The 8,516-nt window shown below is 34.3% G+C and overlaps 1 protein-coding gene across 3 annotated transcripts in view; it reads left to right on the top strand.

Annotated features, from left to right (window-relative positions):
- Positions 1–1,211: 1,211 nt before the first annotated feature.
- Positions 1,212–8,516, top strand: part of LOC125068518 (protein alan shepard) — an 80,167-nt gene continuing 72,862 nt past the window's right edge. Inside the window, exon 1 of one of the 3 annotated variants that reach the window (XM_047677707.1) lies at positions 1,212–1,524. The gene's annotated coding sequence lies outside the window, so the exon portion shown is untranslated. The remainder of the gene's footprint in view (positions 1,525–8,516) is intronic. The other 2 variants (XM_047677709.1, XM_047677708.1) reach the window with 2 other exon arrangements.

The following is an 8,516-nucleotide window of genomic DNA, read 5'->3' as shown; positions in this document are numbered from 1 at the left end:
GCATGGGCGTGGGTGAACCGGTCTAGACGAGATGAACTTTAAGGATCGGACAAAATAAAATAAACCTCGACGCTTCGCGACAGCGACCCGGGACGCTGTTCTTAATGTCCAATTCTTCGCGAAGGTTTGCGTGGAAAACCATAAATCTTCAAGCATTATATGTTAGCCTATTATTAAGGCAGATAGGTCGTATAATCATCAATTGTTATAATGCAATTATTTATGAACTCATCCCAGCACGACAAAAACGATGTAAATAATTGCCTAAAAAATTCGAGGAATAAATATAATTATGTATGTATGTTATTTGCTTTGGGATGGTTCTTTAATTTTTACGAGATTTTTTTTTGTAAGCCGGATAAGTTATTTCTGGACGACCGATGAATAATTTCTCATATGGTCAGTAATTCATTATCACGAACGTAACGCAATAGCAAAATTGAACAAGCATGCAAAATACAATCCTGCTATGCTCTCTTTAAAACAAGTTTTAAAATGTCTCTTTTATTACAAGTCCAAACACATTACGGTTATTTGTTTTGTGCTAAAAATTTAAGCACATATTTGATGTTATGTCTTAGTAAGTCTAGACATTGTTTTTTTAAGTCACATTTGCAAGACAGAGTAGATGTTTAAAGTAAATGTTCAACGTACGTGTCTATGATAACTAATTATAATCTCTAATACGAGTAGAGCAACAAAGTCTAAGTCTTCTAGGAATTCCCGAGAGAAAACCTTTAATTTACCTTGAGTGGACACAATTGGAAGAAAACACAAGAGAGGGCGTCGCGCCGGATTAGATTAGCGCAGATAAGATTAGTGGCGTCGCAAGCGCGCCGCAGCAGCCGCCGCGCGCCGTCTGCCATGTGAACCTGCTAATTGCGACTACCTACAGTCCGAGCACTCGGAATTACCCGCATAGCGGCCAACTGCGACATTTCTATGTGTTCTAGATTGCAATCGCTACGAAATGTGTACCGCAGGTCTATGAGCGTGCAACGACTTTGAGCGTTAGAGTGCAATACCTTGGCCCTCCATGAATATTTACGAAGGCGAGGCGCGAGCTGAGTTTTGCGGGCCGGACTCGGGCGGGGCTGCACCCTAATGCAATGATTCATATTATTCGGTTTGCGGGCGAGTTGAACGTCTTCCATTATTGTCATTCATCGGAGGAAGTGGGCGGCGAGGGGCGGCGCGGGTGCCGGCGGCGGCCCCCGCGCTCTACGCCGGCACTCAGTCGCTCGCCGACACTCTCGCTGCTAGTACGCGAGAGCCGCGATGCATATATAGTCTACGCTTGACGCATTCAGTCCGTGTGTGTGTGCCCTCCCGTGATCTGAGGCCGGAGCCCGATCGAGCCACGTGCAGTGCACCCGGATCCGCATCCAGTGCTACTTGGCAGCTTATCAGCTGTAGCAGGAGTTGCAGACGGTGCACATTGCGTTGCAAGTGAATTCGACAACTCGTACGCCGCAGCCGACGGCTCAGCTGACCGGCGTGCCTACGAAGGCCTGCGAACGCACGGTGAGTGCGATCGATCAGTGCATGCACGCGCCCAAAACCACTTTTCGTGTCTATTTTGAGCTCGCATAATTTTGCCATACGAGAAAATACCACCAGTTTTATGGATTTCTTGGTTTTTGATTGGATTCGCTTTGATTTTTCAGTCGTCAAGTTTTTTCGCAAATCACTGTATAATTAAAGTAGCTTACGTGATATGCACTAAACGCTCTTTGGTCGATGGAAAATCATTATGTTATGAATCGGAAGATAATACGTCGTGTGAATTTGAGCCCCTGAAAGCAAAACATCGCCGTTCGGCTTAAAATATGTGGCAGTAAAGTAGCTACTTAATGTCAATTTACTGTCTGTCCCCTCCCGTACCATTCTCAGTCGTCAGTCAGTACCAGCTGACTTTCCGTCGGTTGTCGGCTCACACTCTTGCGCAAAATGCATGCCTTCGGCGCTACGACCGGCGGTTCTATCTGTGATTAACATAGTTTATATTATGATACACAATATATTGTTACGAATACGCAAAATTTAAAAATCATGATTTAATTGTATAATAATTGCAGATTCTCAATAAATGAGTAATCAACATTCGATTATGTAGCAATGACATACCGAAAAAATATTTTTTCATGTTTTACATCAGTGTCGATCAGCTCTTGTTATCTCTTATCAATATGCTCTTGCGAAGGTCGCACTGATAACATACAATGGTAGCCACGAGTTCAACGAAAGCTTTCTAAAATTGCAAAAAGGTTATATATTTATGACATTATCTAGAAATATATAAATAAAACATAATTAAATTAAATATAATAAATTAAAGATCCATATTGCATTTAATAGAACAAACATGTCATAATAACGGTCAACAAAATAATGATTTTGTACCTTTATAATTGGTCGTAAATTATTCCTCGACGGAAGTAGCCTCTTACTCTGTTCCGGTACAATCGCGTGATCAACTCATAAATACATGCGATATAAGAAGCATTTCGGAATAAAAAGTTTTAACATTATTGTTATAATTATTTTTAATAATTATCTGTTACGAAAATTGCAATAGATTTTAATATGCTTCATAGAAAACCACCACATATTAAGAATAAAATGATAGAGGTATATATTTATATATATACTAATATTTTAAATCAAATATAATCAAGAGAATATTGTCAATTTTCTAATGTATCCGTAATGGTATTATCTTATTTTTACTAAGGAGATAAACTTTTATCATTAATGATTTATTCTAATTCTAATTGGGTAGTAAGTGCGTCACGCAAACACACTAAAATGACAAAGGTCAAAAGTCAATTTTAAATAAAACCAAATATACTGATATTATAACTAATAACTGTTTGCAATAACAATATATATGTTAAAATAATTATGTTCCAGAATACCTTATCGAAATAGTAAAGTTACCATCATAGGTTGTTATGAAATAAAAAAAAATATATTTTTCTCTATTTTTTGTTCATGACTAAGATAGTATTTTTTTTAAATCATATTAAAGAAAAGTTTGCAATGATCCTAATTCAGTTATATAAAATTAATTTATGAATTATTTACACAAAGGAAAAAACAAACACTATTTCTTTCCTTTTCTTTGAATTTTACATCCCGAAATAAGTAGCTAATGGGTCAAGCCATTGTTGGAAGTTATTCAGCGCCGAAGAATGCGTCCGGCGCATTAGAGCAAATAGACTACCATATCTTGGATACAAAAGAGTATTGACACTAGGAGATAAGCATATCTCAGTGTACACTGTACACTAATGTTGTAGGTATCGGGCTGGTGTACACTCATTGTTCCGTTATCGTATACGGTTAGCGCATTTATGGGTCCGATAAGCAAATAAATGCGCTCTCGCCGACCATGTCTCGCCGTCAGACAGCATTTGCTATTTACATTTTTATTTATGTATACCATATGCATTAGCGGAAACATGCGATTTTTCGTTAATAGACTTGATTTTTTTGCAAAACGGTATATTGATGTTAGCTATTGGGTATTTTAAACGCGTGTGAAATAAATTACAGTTACAGGCGTTAGTCGCGGATTTATTGCACTAGTAACTTGATGAATACGAAATTAGATATATTTTTTGTTGTTTTTTTTTTAAAGAAACTACAAAGCTAAAAGTACATTAAAGTAACATTGTACTGTGACGTCCAATTTTTTGCGACTAATTCCAGATAGCACGTTTCCACTTGGCAGTGTATTTCTTTGTGTCTATAAATATTTGACAGCACATTTACACCGTCTGTAAATCAGCATTGTCAAAGTGCATGCGATTTTATCCGTCGTTCGGCGGTCAGTTCGTTCACTCAGGCGGCCAGTCTATATTTAGTGGGCGTCGGAGCCGCAGCCCGGCGGAATGCAGGCGCGCGCCCGATCGCTGACCTACCACAACTTTGCTGTGATACAGTTTCGGCGCACGCACAGCCTTCAATACAGGACCAACCTGCTCCAAATTATCTTTGCGTACGTGAATGCCAATGATCTGACGTTTCTTTCCGTGTAATCGACGGAACCACTTTATTACGCAGTTTGGAGTGCAAAATGCGGCATGTAAACGAAATAAAAATCAGCTGACTTTAGTTAAAAAAAAATTAAAATTAAACAAAAAAATTGAGAAATTATGTTCATTTTATATTGAGTCGAATACTTGCCTTTAGATTATTGGCATTCAGTAACTTGTAATTATCTTTCTTTGATATTTATTTCAAAATAATAATTTGTAAAAATGTAAACAAAACAACTATTTGATAAATGTTGACTTCCAAGTCGATTTAAAAAAAATAATTATTTTTTATTTTAAGACTAACAAAAGCGAAATCTCCAACAGTTATTCGAAATTAAGTCGAAATAGATTTAATTGCTTAAAACATTTATCTAAACGAGTAAATGGCTAAATGGTTACTAGAAGTCAAATGACGTGTATTTGTGATCGTGATTACAAATAAAATTCGTTAAATATATCTTTAATGTATGTAGATAATAATGAGAAAAATATTTGTTATAAAGCATTTAAAGTAACATGTTTAGGTCAGAAGTATACGTGTAAAGCTGCCTCACGCTTCACGCGCGACTATTTTTTCTCTAATCGCAAAAAATTATGATCATATTTTATTTATAATTGTATTTGTATTATTATATCAATTATTAATGTATTGATATTATTGTAGATACTCCTCATTGTTAAACCTTGAAACTATTAATCCGATCTTTATAATACTCTCACCACTAGAGATCTACCTTATCCAGAAGTAATAGATTATATTTTATTTCAACAATAATATGATTCTTAGAGATACAAATGAAATTCCAAGCCGCAGTTACAGTAATACAATTTATCAAATAAAGTATATCTGAATATGAAAATTTTCTGCTCACGAGATTCGTAGTCGCGTCGTAGTCGTTTCTATCATGAAACGTAAATACCTATGACAGCACTCTGATATTGTGATATGTGTTCGCCATTACTAATACGTTATGGCGTCGCCATCAATAACTAGCGTTATTACCTTTAAGCGTTTTACTATTCCCTTTGAATTATTATTTTCTTCTTCGCCACTTTATCCTATTAAGTCAGTCATACTGAAAAGCTACGATATTACGGAGTTTCTTCGGAATAATCTTATTTTAAAATTGTAATTTGACAGGGCTAAATATTTTTGAACCGTAAAAAAAAGTAACTTAAATATGTGATCTTAAAAAAGAGACAGCTATATTTTTAGACATACTGTTCAGTTTTTTACACAAATTAGTTTCATTTATTTGTTTTTAGAACTACATAAGCTTTTTAAAATCTGCTGTTAAATACGTTGCAGCCATTCGATTCCTTTTTGAAGTCCATTCGAATCCCATCCCTATAAAACCTAGTATCTGTGACTGAAACGAGGTGCGTTTGTCGCGATGGCGCCGGCTCGGTCAGACATTGCTATTAGATCTCAGATTGATCGATGCTTCGTCGCCTGCCGTATCGAATAGTCGTCTTATTTTTATCGCCACTAACCGCGTATAGTGACGTAACTGCCACGTTTTATGTACTAAGGTTTTTATATATAAGGCTTCCCGTCTGCCAGGCATAATTAAAGCCGTGTCCGTGCCTTATTTGATATGGACGCCCGGCAACCCTGGCCTACATGATGAAGAGTCTGTTCGTGAAGGATTCACGTTCGGCTGACGTTCGAAAAATTAATGATTGAATTTCACTGGCAGATTCTATCGGCCTTCAAATATTATAATATCACGTAACAGTGGAATGAGTTCCTCAATACAAATGTCATGCTCACTCACATGTAAGGAAATATGTGTCGTCACAATTTAAATACGTAACTCTTTATTGGCCCTTATCGGAGTTATTTGTTGCAATTCGCGATAAAATAAGAAGTGCTCCGTGAGCCGGACTGATAAGACTTTTGTATTGGTTACTAAGGTGTTTTACATTATATTTTACGTGCTGCGAGGCACATCCGTGATAGCAGTGATCCAACGTTTTCCAAATTTTTTAACAACTACAACTATCAGTTTGAGCGAACCTTTTCGCTTTTGACTTCAAGTTTTATTCATTGTAATAAAAGATTATTTATTTTAAAAATTGTAATTTTTCTTGTCGAAAATATCTTTATACCAGTAGACTTTTATAAGTACTTCTAAATGGTCATTTTACAGAACCGGTTCGGAATGTAGATTCTGTAATACAAAGTTATGTTAGTTAAATAAAAATCATATATAATAGATTTATATTTAATATTCGATTAGTTTGTCATTTATTTGTGTCGTGTGCAGTAAGGAATCTTTTAGAGAAACTGTTAAATATTTATGACTCATCAAAACAAATTAATGACCGACGATAGCGCATCCTTATCAATATGTTTCAATTATTTACCTTGTATGAGGACATTCAGATAAGAATGAAGTCATGAATAACCTTAACGACATTTTAAGAGAAAATAGAAAGTAAAAATCTTATCGTTGATGATGGCACGAACTTTAAATATTTTTAGCAAATTTAATATTTTGCTTTACGTCATGATAACATTAAATCGCTTTAATAATTTTCTTGAAATGTATTTCTGTTTCATTTAAGTGTAACTAAGTGGCTAGTGTGGAATAAATGAGCAATTTTACTCGTAATATAAACTATGTCCTACAGAATATAATGTAAGGTAAATATTAAGGCTATTTAATTTAACAAATAAATATAATTCATGTGTTTTGGTACAAAAAAAAATTGAACCTTTTTTTCATAAAGTAAAATACGCGTTTAGTAGTAGATTGAATTGAAGTAGATTGAATCCCACCAATATTAAAAATAAAATAATCGTGTTTTGATCGAGATGGTTTTTGAAAATGAAGTCACATAACATTCTACAGTTGTTCACAATCAACGTACAATAGGTGGCGCGCAAGTCGTGTCGGACGATTAACTAAGAGATTACTAATAACAATTACTAACTGAAACTTATATTACATTTTAAATTCAGTGATTGTGAAATGCTCTATATAAAATACTATTATTAATATTGTGTTATTATTTAAATAAATCAAAGAAATCCTCCAACGATTTCGGTCACTGCTCCCCTAGTAACTCGTGCACAGATGCATAGAAAATTTTAGTGAATGCGCAATCTTAGGAGCACACTATTAACTTAGTAACAAAATCCGAAAGGTGATCAGACACGGCCACTATTGTTGCAACAAGACATATAACAATTGATAGACAAACCTGCTTACCCCATTATTAGTTGGAAATCTCTTTACTTAGATTCTAGAACTCTATTTTATTTAGACTTTTGCTTTTGATGTTGATTCGCATTGCGAGTGACTTTATAGGTGAAGCGCGGTCGTGTGCACGCCACTTTACGACCAGTAAAATGCACTTTAATGTTCTTAGCGGGAATCGGGTGCTCTCAGTTCCTTTGCATTCAAATCTAGTACAATAGCACTAAACAGTTATATAACTCTGTAATGTAGACGTACATTATGTAGTAACTGTATTTAAATGTATAGCGCCTTTAGAAAAAATTTAAATGTTGAATATCTTACTTTTCAAGCGCATTTTCTTCGCCACAAGTTTTTTTTTTTTGCAAGGAATAGCGGGATAGATTTTTATCAGAAGTAGTTTTATTTCTTTCTTTAATAAAAGCTTTGAATCTTTATCAAGAACCTCAAAGAGATATTTAACATTTATAATAGAAGTTTCTTTAAGTTTTCCCCAGAACATTTGTTATTTTCATAAGAATATAATATTCACTATTTTTGCTAACAATTTGAAGCAAAAGTCAAGAAGATATAAATACGCGTGATGTTTCCTTCAATTCATTTTATAATTCACTACTGAGAAATTAATACGATGGAAGTTTGCTAATTGAAACATTATTTTATATAAGATCTAAGTATATCATTATATTTTTCGGAATAAAACACATATATTAATCACTACTAAACATCTAAATCATTACTAAATATTCGTTAATGTTATTATGCAGGTAAAAACCATAGAAAATATTAACTATGAATATTCACTTTAATTCGTAAAATCGTCCGAATAATTAAAATTAAAATATCTGGCGGTTATATATAAACATATCTTATAAAAAAAACATATGTTAACACCATAACTGGACAAAAAATCCTTTATAATTTCGGCACTTATTTTTCATATGCTTAATTTGTGTTTATAATCCATCTCGTTTCTTGGATGAGTGACATATGTAGGTACTGTATAAATTTATACACACTAAACCGTTTTCAAGTTAAGACGGAAAAAGTCCTCTGACCAGCATTGCAAAATTTAATATAAATTTGTTGACTTTACTTTTTTAAGTACAATGCTCTATGTTCTTTATATATAGGCGACTTACTATATAGGAATGCATCTCCTCAATGTATCTTAGGTGCATGATATCAAAATCAGCTGAGTACGTCATAAGATAAAGGTTTAAAAATAGCGTTTATTACTAAATATAATATAACGGAACATACAGTA

This window comes from Vanessa atalanta, chromosome 13 (assembly GCF_905147765.1).
Source record: "Vanessa atalanta chromosome 13, ilVanAtal1.2, whole genome shotgun sequence".
Lineage (NCBI taxonomy): Eukaryota > Metazoa > Arthropoda > Insecta > Lepidoptera > Nymphalidae > Vanessa > Vanessa atalanta.
This window is presented reverse-complemented; position numbering and strand designations above follow the sequence as displayed.